Source organism: Danio rerio, chromosome 13 (genome assembly GCF_052040795.2).
Source record: "Danio rerio strain M-AB ecotype USA chromosome 13, GRCz13ab, whole genome shotgun sequence".
NCBI lineage: Eukaryota > Metazoa > Chordata > Actinopteri > Cypriniformes > Danionidae > Danio > Danio rerio.
Window position 1 is genome coordinate 14,710,031 of NC_141033.1, and position 18,972 is coordinate 14,729,002.

Sequence of the window (18,972 nt, forward strand, 5' to 3'; positions counted from 1 at the left end):
ATATTCATGGTTTATGAATGCCATAGAATTAAACATAAAGACATCATTAAAAGAAAAAAGCACTGACGCATGCTACATTTTTAATTATCATGGTATTAGGTGGAATAATTGACACAACTTTCACATTTTTTTTTAGAATATGATTTTTCAGTTCCATGTCCTCCACAGTTGAGTTTATAAATAAAACATTACTCATTACTGTCCTGTATGTTGTGGGTAAAGTAAATGATTTAATACAGATTGCAGTACCCATCATTAGTTTGTGACCTTTACTGGTCATCCCAGAGTGTGAACAGCCTAAAGAGTGTTTGGTGTGTAGTGTGTTCAATGTGTAATGTGTTTTGGTATGTGGCAAGATAGCTTGGTTTTAGGTCTTACATCGTACTGTACATCCAAACATTTTAACAGTGGGAATGAATAACAGTAAGACTAAAACATATAATTTACTTAATTTAGGCTAATGCGTTTTCCACTACACTTTGAGAATGAGGTTTTTCACACAACCTGCAAAAAAGTGCATAAAAGTCTCTACAAATCCCATGAATATTCAATGCTGCAAATGCTGTTCAGTTTATTATTGTTTGTTGGTAAATTATCACGTATCCCATAGCTTTATCATTACATTCATTCATTCATTCATTTTCCCTTTATTTTCCTTAGTCCCTTTATTAATTCGGGGTCACTACAGCGGAATAAACCGCCAACTTATCTAGCAAGTTTTTTTCACGCAGCGGATGCCCTTCCAGCCGCAACCCATCTCTGGGAAACATCCACACACACACTTATACACTATGGACAATTTAGCCTACCCAATTCACCTGTACTGCATGTCTTTGGACTTTGGGGGAAACAGGAGCACCCAGAGGAAACCCACGCGAAGGCACGGAGAACATGCAAACTCCACACAGAAACGCCAACTGAGCCGAGGTTCGAATTAGTGACCCAGCGACCTTCTTGCTGTGAGGCGACAGCACAACCTGCTGCACCACTGCCTCGCCTTTTGTCTTTACAATGATTAATTAATTGACAGATATATAAAACAACTAAACAGTGATCAAAATGGGTCATGGAACTGGGATCATAATGGTCAAGTGTAGAGTTGTTAGAGTCACACATATTATGTAAAATATTTAGGGTTGTGTAGAGAATATAGAGTGTTACAAGGCACGTGTAATATATAATATGTCTGAGATCATGTGATTGGGTGAAGAGGATTTGTGGGCATGTGGCATGCAGGGTGTGTGGACTAACTTATAGTTCATATATAATAAAGTATAAAATAATAGTGTATAGTAAGGTGGTCATGTTCATGGTGTTTTGTGTGATGTGTATGTAGCGTGTTTGGGATCCTGTAAGATTTAGGGTGTCAATTTAGCAGAGCATCTAATGCCAAGTTTTCTGAATGCACAGACAAAAGCCCAAAATAAGAAGCAAATTGGTGTGTTCACAAGAGCAACAAACGTAATGTGAGAGAATTTCTGACATGCTGCAAACGCCCATGAAAATTTGACATGGTACGTATTTGGACCTGTCAGCAATTCACAATTGTGCTGTGTAAAATTAATTGTGACTGAAAAGTTTAGGAGTGAAAACTGAGTAGTTATTGACCACATTAGCAGTAAAAAAATAACCTTTAAACTGTTTAGCTATATGCCACCACAGCAGCACATTGCAAAATTATTTATTGACCTCCGCTCAGAGGTGATCCTAGGCTCTCTGGGGGCCTAAGCAAAGTTAACAGTCATGTTCTCAAATTGTTGAAGAGTGGGTGGCGATAGGTGAAGACCAGGGGTGGATTGTGTGTGATCAGTAAGTAAAAATAGGGGTAAGGGGTGGTGCATTTAGCTGGTTGGGGTTGTGGGGTGGTAAAGAGGGGCGAGTGGGGAGGAGATTGTGGGGTGAGATCAGTAGGGGGCGTTTCATAACTTGCGAAGCCTTACGCAGTGCCGGCCCGTAGGGTTGAGGGGCCCTAGGTGAGATAAAAAAATGAGCCCACTGGTGAAAAAACAATGAAAAGAAAGCACAAAAAATAAAATTTTACTATTTAATTTTAATATTCAGTTTCTAATATTTTTTGCTTTTATTTATACTTTTGTTGTGTATTTATTATCATTTAAGCTATTTGTCATGTATGACAAATACAGAGCTAATATTTTAATGAAATGTGGAAGTTGTTTTTTTTTTCCTCACCGTCGTTGTGAATTGTATCATGGTTAATACAGTTTGTGCATTACACAATGCTTGAGGTTTTAACATACGCGCTTGTCCTCATGGTCACGTTCACAGTAAATATACTGTAATATAATAGCAGTGTCTGTTGGTCCCTCTAAGAAACCCGAGGCCCTGTATAACTGGCTATATTGCCCATAGGATGGGCCGACACTGGCCTTATGCACCTTGCGTAGTCTGTGTATTGGGCGGATTGCTACAGCCTCCACTCTCAACTATGATTGCACATGTGATCTGATGTTATTTATTTATCTATGATCTTATGTTTATTTATTTATCACTTCTTACAAGTGCATGCAAGTCAGGCAGAATTGTCAGTGATAGCTTCTGTTTTAGTTATGCAGTGTGTATCCTCCTGCCACTGATGCATTGTTGATCAAATTAATGCTACCCCAGATCAGGTCAGTACCTTATTCATCTAGGATCATTTCATTTGTTTTGGTCATTTGTTAAATCTTTAGGGTCTTGTTTATGATGTTAAATATTGTCTGTAATCTTTTTGGTATTTGGTTTAATTTTGGTTGTTTGGGATGATCCGTAACTTGTCTAGGGTTATATGTTGGTTGTCTGGGATCATGTGTTGGGTGTTTAAGTGTTAAATATGTAGTGTTTCTAGACTCTCTTGCACATTAGAGTATATGTGTGAGGTTATGTGTAGTGTCTGGGCTTGTGTAGAGCCATGCTTAATGTGCAGGATTTTTCGGATCATCTTGGTCATGTGCATGGAGATTTGGCTCACACGTAATATGTATTAGCTCTAACATGGTTTAGAGTGTTTCGGGTTATGTGTAGTTTGTAGTGTGTTTGGGATTATGTAGACTACAGAGTAAGGGGATTTGGTTTGGTCATTTGTAGTATGTTTGGGGTCATGTCTATGGTGTTTGGGTGATATATATGATGTTTTGGGATGAGGCATATGGTGTGGGATGATGTATAGCTTATCTGGGCTCATGTTTGAGTGTCTGGGTTCATGTGTAGAATGTCTGGGGTCATGTTAAATGACTAAATGTATTGGGTGTGTGAGATTATGTGTTGGTTTTCTGAGGTCATGTCTTGGGTATCAGATGCCATGTTGAGTATATTGTGTGTGCGGTCAAGTGGAGGGTGTCCTGGGTGTGGTAGCTGTATGTGCAGTGTAGGATGTTTAAGGAATGTGTTGACTGCTCGGTGATGTGTGAGCGTGGTGTGCAGGCAGCAAGATTCTTGGCAGACGGCCTGCTCCCAAGGGCTGCTCTCATTCAGTTAGACGTCGTAATCCAAAAACCCATTGACTCACATCACCGTCATTATGTGCGGTGAAGGTCGGCTTGTGTGCAAGTGATGATGGTAATGGCAGAGAGTGAAGCCCTTGTCATAAGAAGCCACAACACTCTCTGCCATCCCTCATTGCTTACCCTGCCTCACTGCATCTCACACAGTCCATTCTTTATCTCAGACTGCTCATCTAACACTCTCTCCCCAATACAGCCTTGACCTCTTGACTCATACAGCTCGCTGACATCTTCACGTCTATGATATGAGGTGGCTGAGTGACTAGTGCGGGAGCTTTGGACTGTGTAAGGACAAATGAATCAATGCCCCTTCCACCTCTGCACTGACAGATCAGCTGATGTTTTATCCACCCGCCACATGGCCAGCAAGCACTGCAGAGATTAACCAGGCCAAACATTAAAGAGCAGCCAGAGAGAAGACGAAGCCAGACTCCACAGCACTCCCTAACCTCTCCTTCTCTCATTTTCCTTACCTATTTCAGAGATTTATGACCCATGAATTTTTACTACCCCATTTTGGATGACGTAGAGCTAGTGTTATTCTCTCTATGTCTGTCTGTAGATTTACTTCTGACTCTCTTTTTTCTTTCTTATATTTTAAAATACTTCATGATTGTTTTGCGTACACTACCTTGATCACAACAAAAACAACAAGAGCCTATTTAAGCCTTCTTAAATAAAATTTTTTTTTATTTATTTTGGCTTAGTCCCTGATTTATCAGTGGAATGATCCGTCAACTACTGCGGCATATCCTTTATGCAGCAGTTGCCATCCAAAGATTTTTTATATTATGTAACAAATATGGCCATTCAGACACATAATTATTCTGCTTTTATTCAACAAATAATACACAGTCAACTTCTCCTACCCAGGAAAAACTGGATGTTCAGTGTGTAATCTAATTCTAAGGTATTTACGACATGAAAGGAATGCGCTCAGAAATGGACACACAGATATGGTCAAACTTCCATAAGCTCCCTGATTAAGACTGATGCTTTTAATGTAAAACTTTATTCTCTCTTTATGTGTAATCAGGGGTTTTGCAACAAGTCTTTTGTATTAATATTATGGTTTTAATACTTCTGCAATCAATGTTTTACTCTATCACAGCTAAACAAGATCATAGATGACTCATGTTTATTGTCCTTGCAAAACTAATTGGGTGTACAGAACGATTGTTTAGATTTTATGTTAATATGTGTGCAACATTAACATTTTAAGAAACTTAAAACATTTCTGTATCAGATTACACCCAGAGGGCGAGGCAGTGGCGCAGTAGGTAGTGCTGTCGTCTCACAGCAAGAAGGTCTCTGGGTCAGGGGTTTGAACCTCGGCTGAGTTGGCGTTTCTGTGTGGAGTTTGCATGTTCTCCCTGCCTTCGTGTGGGTTTTCTCCGGGTGCTCCGGGTGCACCTATACCACAGTCCAAAGACGTGTGGTATAGGTGAATTTGGTAGGCTAAATTGTCCGTAGTGTATGAGTGTGTGTGTGAATGTGTGTGTATGTTTCCCAGAGATGGGTTTCAGCTGGAAGGGCATCCAAAGCGTAAAAACTTGCTGGATAAGTTGGTGCTTCATTCCCCTGTGGCAACCCCAGATTAATAAAGGGACTAAGCCGACAAGAAAATTGAAGAATGAGAATACACCCAGAATGCCTATGCAAATCACCACATTTTGGAACAAAATACTATAAACCACACATACTCACCCTATGCTATCCATACCGTGCCCAGGCCCGTTTCCCAGATCGTTTGAGAAGTGTGTGCGCTGAATCGGGCTCAAGCACGGTTCACTTGGCCGGCCCTGGCCCGGTCGGAAGAGGTGGTCCTGAGCGTGGTTCACTTGGGCTTTGTGGGGTTTTTTTTGGGCAAAACGCGCCAAAGCCCGAAATGAAATTGAGACGTGACTTTTAAGGCACTGTTTGTTATGGATTTATTAATCATTCTTACTGTTCAGTGAACGCAAACTGCTGTAGATTATTAAATACGCAAACCCCTCAGTGCACCACAGCTGCACACCTTCAGCAAACCTCCTAATTTCTGCAGCATGCCTTCTTCATCTCGTGTTTTTTTTTTTCAGTTTATTCATAACAATTAGCTTTTGTATAATGTTATGAATATTAGCAGTATTATTTGTTTTATACATATTAATATTTGTTTTATTAAAAACAAGCTTAGATTTGTCCACCTGTCAGGTTTTAGACGATATGGGGCATAGCATGTGTATTTGGAAAAAAAATGTTAACACCCTTTGTAATAATTGTTTATTTTTGCATTTGCTGGAAATTAGAACTGAATTTAACAATAGTTTTCGTTTCGTTTCGTTTAACAAACACAATTAATTATTTATAGGCTAATGGATATCTGTGCGTACAAGAAGTTTCCCTATCCACAAGAGTGAAAGTGCAAGTAAATAATGAGGAGGCTCATCTCTTATTCTCACGCGTAAGATGCTCTGTTTAACTATTTTCTTGCTAGTGAAATGCTCAGTTTTTCCACTTACAAAGTCCGCCATGTAAATAGCAAATGCACTATGGAACTCTGCAACTGAATCTTAAAGGGAATGGGAGATGAAACTCTAATTGGTTTATTCTCAAAAAACACCTATGCCTAATTAAGAAAATAAGCTCAACCCTTTTAGACCATGTGCCACAGCGCAAAGCGGATTTTTTTGTCCCTAAAAGAGCAAAAGTGGATTCCGACACACCCTTATTGCTTTTGCGCCCTGCACTTTGCACTTTGCGCATGGATTGTCAAAATAGAGCCCTTGGACCCTGGCAAAAATGGGTTAACCGCACAGCTCATAAATCCCCATCTCTGATAACTTTCTTTAATTTCTTTCTCATTTTCTTTTGAGTCTGCTCAGGTTTAGTGTGTTTTGAAATCAAAAGTCAACATGACTACAGTTTTTGCTGCCTCAACTGAATATCCAGACTCTACCGCACCCTAAGCCTCGCAAGGACAAAGAACTGGGCACCAGCTAACCATGTGGGAACATTAGCTCAAAAGAGGGAGTCTTTCACATCACACAAGGAGCGCAAGTAACACCTCCACATTACCACTGAAAACTAAATGTAACCCTAAGGAAAGCATAGAAGGGTTACATTGATTATTTTTGGTTCGCTTGGTTTGGTCTTATACAAAATCCGAGGTTTTCACATCATTACACTCTCTCAAACTTTTTATTTATCTTCCTTTACTCTTTCCTACAAAATGTATGAATGTGTGTTTCATTTTGTATAAGGAACGGTGCCTGTGCATATTTATGAATCTAATGTTATAAAATTCAGTCTGATTACCCTGCTTAAACATAAATGAGTTTTTATTTTTGATAGCATTAGCCATAATTGAAGTCAACTGTCCATTCAAATGATCGCTGGATGATTTATTTGAGATTTGAGATTTGAATAGTCGATTCAATTTAAAAAGCCCCGTTCGAATTAATTTTCAATTCACTTTGAGCTAATTCGCTACATTATATAAACTAAAATTAAAAGCTATAAAATATAAAGTACATACACAAATTTAGTTTATATATAAATAAAATTACATATTCTAGACAATAAAGGGATAGTTCACCAAAAGATGAAAATTTACTCTCTATTTACCCACCCTCTAATGTTTCCAAACTTTTATGAGTTTTTTTTCTTCTGCTGAAGACAAAGGTGAGTGGTTTCAGTTCTGTTTTATGTCATTATTTTCTCATTTTCCATTTGCTCCTTTCTTCTATTGAAGATAAAATAAGATATTTTGAAGAATGCCTGAAACCTGTAAGCATTCATTTCCATTGTAGAAAAAAATGGAAGTCAATGGTTACAGGTTTTCAGCATTCTTCAAACTATCTTATTTTGTGTTCAACAGAAAAAGGAACACATGGAGGATAAGAAAATATTTTTTCTTAATAAATAATAATTTCTGTATGAACTATCATCTTAAAACTACTCACTTTTTGCACATTTGAGTATGCATATTTCACTGATTTTTGAGGGTGTGTAGTTTAAATCTGACACTGTGGAACTCTCCGATAAGATAAGGTGCTTTTCCGAATTGCAATAGTAATAAAATATTTATATTGAGATTTTTGCACTCCACTTTACCCATCTTCTCTCATCATGCACTCTTTATAAACCTTTCCTCTTAATTTCCTCAAATATTCTAAAACAATAATTTATTCTGTGTTAATGATCTCTATACTGTCAAATGATTGATCGTCCTGCCTCCTTAGGGGTTTATTAATCTGTCAGCTCCAGCAGAACTGTAGAAGAAGACCTCCCAGTCTCCATCAGTCATAAAGCTGCAGCAAACTCATATTTTCAGTTCTTTTTCATGTCCTGCTGGAAATCAAAGTGAGTGTTGTACACTGCAGCATGTAGGGGGATTCAGGGATTAGTGGCAAAATCTGGATGCAAGAGGCTCAGTCGGAGAGGTGAAGACTGCAGCACTGGAGCTCACAGCAGAGGTGAGGTGATGAAACCTCAAGATAGATGAGAGAGACAAGGTGGGACTGAAAAGAAAGAAAGGAAAGGGAAGATGATTTAATAGTGATAAATGCTCCGTTTCAAAGACGTGTGAGCTGTCTGGTGGAGATTGCATTTTAAGACATCATAAGAAAGCATGTGAATGACTGTAAGAATAAAAATGTGAGACAGAACTATTTCGAATACTCAGATACAAGCAATAATAATAAAAAAATAATAGACTTACTGAGAGAAATGTCCATTGCTTATAAATTTATGCCAGGTTCATACTACACAAAATCAGCCTAATTTCGGCACAATCCTAAAAAAAATTCAAGAATTGAGTGTTTTATCTTTTACAGCACGTCACAATGGATGACCACAACTCAGATGCTTCACAATATCACAAAAACAAAGACTAGCAATTTTATCATTGCTTTTTCCAGCCACCTCTACATGACTTTATTTGGTTCTGTCATGTGTCACCAGCACAATGTATAATTAGTATACTACATCCTTCATGGGATGCTGGTTTGTCTCTTTGTCCCCAACAAACACTTACCGGCCACTTTATTAGGTAAACCCGTCCAACTGCTTGTTAAGGCAAATTTCTACTCAGCCAATCACATGGCAGCAACTCAATGCATTTGTTCATGAAGACATGGTCAAGACGATCTGTTGCAGTTCAAACCTAGCATCAGAATGGGAAAGAAAGGTGATTTAGGTGACTTTGAATGTGACATGGTTGTTGGTGCCAGACGAGTTTTTTAGAGTATTTCAGACCAATCGTCTTATAACCACTAGTTATAACCGAGGTATGCAGAAGAGCATCTCTGAACACACAGCACTTTGAGGATGTGCAGATGCAGAAGACCACACTAGGTACCACTCCTGTCAGCTAGAACAGAAAACTAGAATTTGTCACAGGCTCACCAAAATTCGATAACAGAAGATTGGGAAAATGTTGTCTGGTCTGATAAGTCTTAATTTCTGCTGCAGCATTTGGATGGTAGGGTCAACATCTGGTGTCAACACCATGAAAGCATGGATCCATTCTCCCTTGTATCAGCAGTTTAGGCAGGTGGTGGTGGTGTGATGGTGTGGCAGATATTTTCTTACCACACTTTGGGCCTATTAGTACCATTTGAGCATCATGTCAATGCCACAGCCTACTTGATTATCCTACTTCCAGCAGGATACTGTGCCATGTCATAAAGCGCAAATCGTCTCAGACTGGTTTGTTGAACATGAAAATAAGTTCACTGTACTCAAATGGCATTCACAGTCAACAGAACTCAATCGAATAGAGTACCTTAAGGATGTGGTGGAACGGGAGATTTGCACCATGGATACGGAGCCGACAAATCTGAAGCAACTGCGTGATGCTATCACATCAATATGGACCAAAATCTCTGAGGAATATTTCCAGTACTTTGTTGAATCTATGCCACGAAGGATAAAGGCAGTTCTGAAGGCAAAAGGGGGTACAACCCGGTACTGGTAAGGTGTACCTAATAAAATGGCCGAGTGTATAATCCTGATTTTGCAGCATCAATTTAATATTCTGGGAACTGGTGTGCTGATATGCAGATTGGAAAGCAATTGTTTTACTAGCTTTTTATTTATTTAGTTTGGTATTATTTTGATAACTGTGGTGCAAACAGTCAAATCCCTTAGTACAAAACTTTTAACTGATCACACTTGTAATGCTACTAAACATACTTTCAAAATCTAATGTCACAGATATTTTCTTTCCAACTCATAGTTTCAAACACAAGATCATTTAGATATGTATAGAGATATGTATAGAGAAAAACACATCAGTAAGATCTTTTTTTTTTTCTTAGTACTTTTAACAGTGAGCAATCAGTTCAATCAGTATAACAAAAATTACAAGGTACAAGTTTCAAATCACCCTAGAACAGATAAAATAAAACTATATACAGACAGAAAAAAAGAAAACATTAAACTATATCTACAACTCTACGAAAAAAGAAAAAAAAAACATTTATACAACATGAAAATATTTTTAATAATAATAATTTGCACAAGCATTTCTTGACTAAAAGGTCTTGCAGCAATTTGTAACTTACAGTTACAATTCATACAAGGTCAAAATCTATGAACATAAATGATACATAATTCATTGATTAAACATTAAGATCAGTTTAATTAAATTATATACAAATGTATTAAACTGAATGATAAGAGATGCAAATCAAAAGTTCGATAGTAATAGTTTATGAAAAGCAGTTACTGTGAATTAAATATTTATATAGATGAAACGCTTATTTTGTGTAGTGAATATAACATTTTGCCAAGCAGTTTCATTGAAAAAGAGGACAACAACAAGAGCAGAAAAAAAGAGAATAGACAAGCAGAAAGCACTACAATGACTTATTGCCCCTCAGCCTTAACAAAAGTTGTTGAAGTGTGCAGTGTGAATTTAGTATTGTGAAGATTAACGTTTAATTTTATTGGGCTCTTGGCCCTTGACTTTAGTTAAACTAATTCTTTTTCAGCAATTACTGAAAGGGCATGCTGTCAGTTTTGTCCGCAGTATTTCATGCTCCTGACAGCAATGCCATACTTTGCTCGATTTTTTTAGGATCAGTGACTGACAGTTAGATTTTGACAGGAAAAATGAGGAAACTTTAAAAAGCTTTAAATTTTAAATTTTAATTATCTTTTTTTATTATCTATAACACCTTATATTTCATTATTAAATAATTTTCACACCCAACTCTGTAAGACCATGCTAGTGTGAACCAGCTTCATAAGCTTCATTTTGCTTGAGAACAGCATGACTATGAAAGTCATGCTGATTCATGCTAGACTTATCAGCAGGGGAAACACCACAGAGACAATGGTATTGATACTGCTAGATGGAATTGCACTGTTGAGTTTTTATTATTATTATTATTTTCTGATGACACGCCAGTACAAAACATACTGCTTTGATAGCAATTGCTTGTATTTGCTATATTGTTTGTGTCTCCAGTCCCCACGTGCCTGTCAGAGTGTGCCTCAATATCCAGCTGCGTCAAAGATAAACAGCACTGTGACATACATAAAGGAATCAGACCTCATGTAATGTTTGTGAGAAATACTATAGGAAGAACTTTATCAATGATTATTTGATGTATTTATTGTGGAGTTAATTCAAGCCTTTCTGAGACGAGTCACACACATTTACATTACAAAATTGACACACACAGACACACACAGCATGCATGTCTAACTTTGCACTGTTTTTGCACGACAAATGTGACAGGATACATGTTAATACCCACTACTGTATGGATATCCATTCTGTTAATGTACAAAATAAATACAAAAAAAAAGCTTTATTTATCATACACATACCAGGATTGAAGCGTCTTCTTTCATAACTGTAAAAATGTTAAAATTGTTGTAAGTCATGTCTTAAATTCATTTAACTTGTAAAACTCGTTCTTAGTTACATTTGAAGATGATTGATGATCACAGCGAGCTGAACAGATCTTTTAATCCCAGTTGCTTTGCGCACGTCTTGTCTTGTTGATATGATTATACTCGTTACAATGGAGACATGTTACGCAGCTGTCAATCAATTCAGTGGGCTGGGTAACCGCACACCTATGTCACTTTGCGGTCAGCCTCAAAATGGGAGTGATTTGAATCCTATCTTACTGTCAGGAAATAAAAAAAGAGACTTATTTTCTTTGTATGACCCCATTATGACTGTAAACACAAATACACACAGTTCTGGCCAAACAGTTTACAAAAGAAGATTTTCATCAAGTGTGCCCTTTAAATGAAATTTGATTTAATTGATCAACACATGCTTATTAAAAACATGATTTTTTAATGTAACAATTCAAAAATATTCAGTTCACGTTATATACAATATACTTCTATTTTGCTTGTTTCTGGGGGGCCAACTCCAACACACTTGCCAACACATTAGAAGTTTCTAGTGAGTGTTAAATTAAGAGTAGCTACTCTAAACTCTGAAGGACCATGGCCCTCCAGGATCAGAACTGGAAACCTCTAATCCACCCAATCAGGATCACAGGAAGCGTACTGTATAAACCACAGCTTACTTTAGACTTTCCAGTTTCCCCAGTATCTCACAGCCACCTTGACCGTTCTCTGCTAACTTTTCAGCTCCTTGGAATCCAGCCAGCGAAGCCCTGCCTTAGGTTTCTGCTTAACCCTTGCACTTAAACTTTTTACATAGTACTTTAAGCCAAACATGTTTATTATTATTTTTGTTTCATGTTTTATTTCTATTGACTTTTCTCAGATACTATTTAAGATTATATATATTGTTTCAAAAACATAGTTCCTTCAACAAATCTTCCATAGTCCATTATTTGTAAATTATTTTGGACATTTTCATCACAGTAACACGCTTTATGCTTTATTAAGCCAATTCGAATGTATAATAAAATGTTGCAGAATTTACTTTTACCACTTTCTGAGTAAATTAAAATTGTGTCACTTGAGGTCAGGGCAGCACAGTGGTGCAGTGGGAAGCGCTCTCACCTCACAGCAAGAAGGTACTGTTGCTGGTTTGGTTTGGAGTTTGCATGTATAGGTAAATTGCGTAAGCTAAAATTGTCTGTAGTGTATGTGTTTAAATGGAAGTGTATGGGTGTTTCCTAGTGATGGGTTGCAGCTGGAAGGGCATCCGCTGTGTAAAACACATGCTGGATAAGTTGGCGGTTCATTCCGCTGTGTTGACCCTAGAATAATAAAGGGACCAAGCCAAAAAGAAAATGAATTAATGAATGAATTTGAGGTACGCTGAGGCTACACTCACTGATGATTTCTATTTGTTTTGAAAAATGTGCAAAAAAAAAAGTAAATGTATCTTATTTATTTATTTGTATTTATTTATTGTATTAATATTTAACCAGGGTGACGCAGTGGCGCAGTGGGTAAAATGTTCGCCTCACAGCAAGAAGGTAGCTGGGTCGCTGGTTTGATCCTCGGCTAAGGTGGTGTTTCTGTGTGGAGTTTGCATGTTCTCCATGCGTTCGCGTGGGTTTCCTACGGGTACTCCGGTTTCCCCCACAGTCCAAAGACATGCAGTATAGGTGAATTGGGTGGGCTAAATTGTCCGTAGTGTATGAGTGTGTGTGTGTATGTGTGGATGTTTTCCAGAGATGGGTTGCGGCTGGAAGGGCATCCGCTGCGTAAAAACTTGCTGGATAAGTTGCCGGTTCATTCCGCTGTGGTGACCCCATATTAATAAAGGGACTAAACCGACAAGAAAATGAATGAATGAATTATTTAACCAGGAATGTCCCATTAAGATATAATATCTCACAATTAATAATATCTCTCTAATATCTATCAAACAGGGAGTCCTGGCCAAGACAGGCAGCATAGAACAAAGTTACAAAAAAAATAAAAATAAAAATAAAAATGTCACAACACATAAACACACACAAAAATAGTATAATTCACAATCAATTGTTAAAACATGAGCTGTTCTTAATTGACAGTCTTTAAAATATCTTTACATGTTCACCAGCAATCACACCACCAGAGGTCGCTGGTAAACACTCACATTCACATGAACTACAAATCTGCTGGTATATGGTCTACATATTCAGTCATGCAAAACACACACAACTGGTTCCTGATCCTGACTGATTGCATACACACAGCTGATGCTCCTCAAGTACTGATTACACACACATATATACAGCTCACATTGAAACACTCTTTGCTGAGTCTTGTTCATCTGTAAAGTAACATTACAACGCGGTATCCTTGTATTGTTTTACTGTGTTTTGACCTTAGCCTTTTTGTCCCTGTCTGCTGCCTGCCTTTTGACCTCTCGCCTGATACTTTTGACTACAAATCTGGACTTCCTTTATACATCTGTTTGCACCTGTGTTGACAATTGCTTGCCTGAACACTGAATAAACCTGCATGTGGATCATCACCTCTGTTGTCAGTGTCACTCCACATGTTACAGATAGATGGTACGGATTTCATATGTAGGTCATGTTGAAGCTCAATCCTAACATTTGGAGCATACTTAGAGAATGTAAATCGACCTAATTCTGTGTGGAAAAATGACATCTTAAATAAGAGTATATCTGCTGTTCTGGAATTCTAAGTATTTGAACAGTACTCCAACAAATAGATATATACGTTGGTAATTTACCAACAGCTTTAATAAATGAAAACTATGATATGTTGCTTTCTTTTTAACTGTAATTAGGTCCATTCTGTCAATTCATATAAATTACAGTGCATGACAGCCTATTACTTGTATGAATTATAATGTTCTTTTCTCTTTTTTTCCCCTACCCCTTTTATTCAGTCCTTCAATAAAAGCAAAATAATTTAATACCTATTTGGACATCCTATATATAAGCCATTCTCCAACTACGGGCACTATTAGCCTTGTGAAGTTGAGGGAAAAAAAACTTGTTCAAAATTAACGTAACAACCTCATAGTTTTAACACTTTTTCAAGTTTTAAGATCTGTAAGAGGACAAACTTAGATAAGAAGAGAACCATTTTTTCACCGTGAACTGAACAAATGTTAATTCCACCACATCTTAATATACAGCTTTTATTTCAAAATTAAATAAATTATGGCATTCAAACATTATCTAAGATCATTTTTGTATCTAAAAAACCAATATTTCCGCAATATATAATAATTATACATTTGTCAATGAAATAAATTAGTTGTATGCTGAATTGTACACCTGTCACACTCTAAAATTTTATAATTATTTGGTTAAGAGTTTATTAGAAAATAAATAAACTGAAATTGTATATTAAATAGTGCATGAACTTATACACTGTGAATACACTTTTAATGTGTAATGAGAACATTTTTATTTTTTTATTTTCTTTTGTGGAAATGACATATTAACTGTTTATTGTGAAAAAAATTAAAATAGCTTCACCAATTATCTTTGAATTGATACTAGCCTTTCATGTATACAAAACACTCTTATTTACCTTAACTTTGTTTGGTTTTTAAAAAATATCTATGAAGGCATAACATATTTGAAAATGACGTGGAATAAATGTATTTCCTTACCAAGCAAAATTTACTTGATTTTTCTTCAGGTGTCGTTGTTAAAAAATTTAAATTCCCTCCTTCTTAAACTTCTCAGATGGCACTATTCATTTTCATAGAAACTGCCTAATTAATCTTTCACACAAACTTTTTAAAGCGACATTACAGTGTTGTAGTGGAAATGACACTGACACTGTGCAACAGCTATATTTTGTATAAAAAAAAAACATTGATAATAGTCTCACATTAATAACTATAAAATATTTATATTATTTCACTAGTGCTTAATTAATATAGATTATTAGATACCATATAAATTTTAAATATTTTAAAATGTTATTTTCATTGTTGAAGTTTAAAACTCTGGGTGTGCGACAAGGTGAAAAAAGTAATTTTGACACATAAAAGGTGTTGAATAAAATGAAAAATATATAATAGACATAGTAATTTTTTATGTTTTATTGTTAGTTTGACAAAGAAAAAGGAATTTGAACAAAATTCTATATATTTTTTGATATATGATTAAAGGACATAAAGTGCTCGTAGTTGGAGAATTACCCATATATATATATATATATATATATATATATATATATATATATATATATATGTATATATATATATATATATGTTTTGCTTACAGTATTGCCTCATTAATTTCAGAGTAAGCTAAGTTTTTTCAAGCCAAGCGCTACTTGGGTGAGTTGCTTTCATACAGTGGAGCATTTGCTTGAGGAGGTTTATGTTACAGTGTAATTTCATAAGAACTAATAATACTACAGGGTGAAAAACTAAAGTGGATGATAGAGCTGGCTGAAACATTTATGGTGAATTAAGGTTAAGCAAGGAGAGCACAGAGAGTTAGAAGGAGAGGCTGAGGTAAAGAAGAAGATGATGGAGACTATAGCAGCTCCCCGCAGTCTTGTGCTTCCTGTAGGAGAACTGAATGTCAGACGGCTGAAAGATGGCAGCCACCAGTGGCTCAGAGGACAGCTTCCTCTCCCCCGCTTTCACCTCCAGCACCATCAATCAGCCCAAGGTTCCCCAGCTTTCCCACCACAGGACCGGCTCACGATTTATCTGTCTCACATAAAGACCCAGCTTCCAACAAGCCCTACTTTCACCCATCCTCCCAAATTTACGAGCCCCTTGCTGTCTGTATTGTCCATGTTAACATACTCCCAGAGGGCCCATAAGTGAAAATTATGTGCAGGGAGGATATATAGACTTATGGATATTTGGATGTAAAAAGGCTTTGTAGTTAGTTTAAAATAGATCAGTTGGACACTTGGAATAAACTTGCAGCGCTCTGGGAGTCCCCTTCCAGATGACTTTATTAATTTGTGCAATTGCAGAGATGTATGAATGCAATATTAATTCTCTTTAAACTTCACATTGACTTTATATTCTATACTGTGCATTATTTTTGTTAAGTGACAAGACTTTTGTTTAAGCTAAGTCAGACCTTACTGTCCTAATTAAATAATTAAAAATCAAGGCATGATCATATTTTATTTTGGTAAAATAAGCGTAATTTAGAGGCCTTGCCTTTCATAAAGGCCACTTATGATACCAAATGATCAACTAGAAGTCAAGTTATTATTTGTTGTTTCTAAAACTTAGATAGGCGTCAAGAGATGTTTGCTGTCTAAGTTTCAACAACCAATGGAAAGAACTTTACTGTCTCCAAGTCTCCACTGATAACCCATTCACTCAAACATGTTCCACAATAAAAAAATAAATTATCTGTTGTTCCTTACATTATTTAGTGTCTCATAATTAAAAGGGCTATATGAAAAAATGCAGAATATATTGTTAATAGGGACACCGGTGGACGTGAACTGCAACCAGCAACTTATTGCTTGTGAATCAGTATACTCATGGACAAATTGTCTTTATTCAGACTTTGCTTAGATGTAAAAAGATGTTGGAATTATGTTTGCAGTGATATACCACTTTGACACCATCCACACTACTCAGAGACAGATATGTGCTGTGTTCAGGCTTTCATACAATCTGAGAAAAGAATTAAAGAAGGTTTCAGATCTCAAGCTGTCCACGCTAAAGGAAGTGATAAAACTATTATTATTATTATTATTATTTTTTAAAAGTCCTACATGTAAACCTTATAGCATTGTTTATATAAATTAGCTTGGACAATCTTCTAACACACTACCATTAAAACATATACAAAATATAAAATTACGCTGTAAAAATGTTTTGTCAGGTGTAATGTTCTTAATGCTTAATTATAATGTGCTCTTTATATGGTAACATTTAAACATCAGAATAGTAATTCACACCTTAATCAATGTGAAAATATCTTAGACCAAAATAGTAATTTACATGTCAGCTTGAGTTTCTTTAATAGATATCAGATGGTGGCTGGTTTTAAAACATACATATATAAAGAAAAGAAAGAAAGAACGAACGAAAAAAAGAATTCCATAAAAAAAATCCATTAATGAAGAAAAACCTCTTAATATTAGCATGATGTATCAAAAAAAAAAAAAAAAAACATATATATATATATATATATATATATATATATATATATATATATATATATATATATATATATATATATTCAATTAAAGTCAGAATTATTAGCCCCCCTTTGTTTTGTTTTTTTTTCTTTTTTAAATATTTCTCAAGGAGATTTTACATTTAAAAGACTGAAACTTGTAATTTTGGCTAATTAAAAATTATTTAAATTTAAAATATAATTGTTTATTAGAATTTTTGTTTAACTTGTAACAGATTTTGGGCATTTTGGGCCAGAGCGGCCTACTAAATCAATCAAAATGCTCCCCATCTGTGCATGCCCTTGAATATGGTTACCAACTCCCATTCTATAAAAGCACAAAAGCCATATATAGGAAATAACGAGAGTTGAAAAATTAAAAACTTTTTTTTTATTTATCATTATAATTAAATTATTATCCACACTGGAAATGTGGGTGCCTGTGTATTTTGAGGGAGTCTAATAAATAATGAACATAACAAAAACTGCCTGCTGACGCACACAGTTAATGTTAATCAATAAAAAAAAATGATAAATAATAAAATGTATCAGAGACCCTAAAAGATTTTACATTGTCAATCAATGCAATAAATATTTGTTTGGGCCCGAACAACAAAACTAAATGTAAAAAAAAAAAAAAATTGCTTAAGTTACACACTAGTTTGGTCATGTATAAATATCATTATAACCATGTTGTATAAATATTATTGTCACTATATGCCTACATCATGCTGACAATCAAAAACACAATCTGACCGAGTGCATCTTAAAATACATGACTGACACCTCTCGTAGAGCTTGAGAAGCAGACATTCGTTATAATTTGTAAAACAAAGACTTACAGGTTAAGAAAACAGTATATGAGGAAGTTGCCGTGGGCCGTGGTGCAGATTAAAAGTAAAAAAAAAAAAAAGTATATTTATATGGACAGATAGGTAACTAGATGGAATAGACAAGAATATATTAATCTGTGCCCTGCTGCATGCTGCAAAGTGCAGAGACACAAAAGGCAAATGCCTGCTCGCTGCTTCTGCTATCCCGGGCATGAGAAACTGGTGTGACTCTCGACTATTTTGACAAATAAACACCTACGTTGTATGCTACACAGAGCCCAACATGGGAGTTTCTGATTGGGTCAGCCCAATGTCAATAAAGCAAAGAACAAATGGGCTGCAGATTATGTCACATGGGCCGCTCTGTCCGGAAAAAAAAACATCTTACATTCAGAGCGTCACAGCTCACAGGATCGTCGTCAATCAATTAGGCAGAAAAACATGACAGTCTGCTAAGTGTTTTATGGGCTGATCAGATCATAAGAAGATGATCAGCTCGGCCCAAAAAGTACGTCCGCCCAATGGGAAACTGCCCGGTCTGCCAGATAGAAAATATATATATATATATATATATATATATATATATATATATATATATATATATATATATATATATATATA

At 36.0% G+C, this 18,972-nt stretch overlaps 1 protein-coding gene across 1 annotated transcript in view; it reads right to left on the reverse strand.

Annotated features, from left to right (window-relative positions):
- Positions 1 to 6,352: 6,352 nt before the first annotated feature.
- Positions 6,353 to 18,972, reverse strand: part of LOC147841021 (uncharacterized) — an 84,610-nt gene continuing 71,990 nt past the window's right edge. The window contains exon 3 of the mRNA XM_087279075.2: positions 6,353 to 6,467. The gene's annotated coding sequence lies outside the window, so the exon portion shown is untranslated. The remainder of the gene's footprint in view (positions 6,468 to 18,972) is intronic.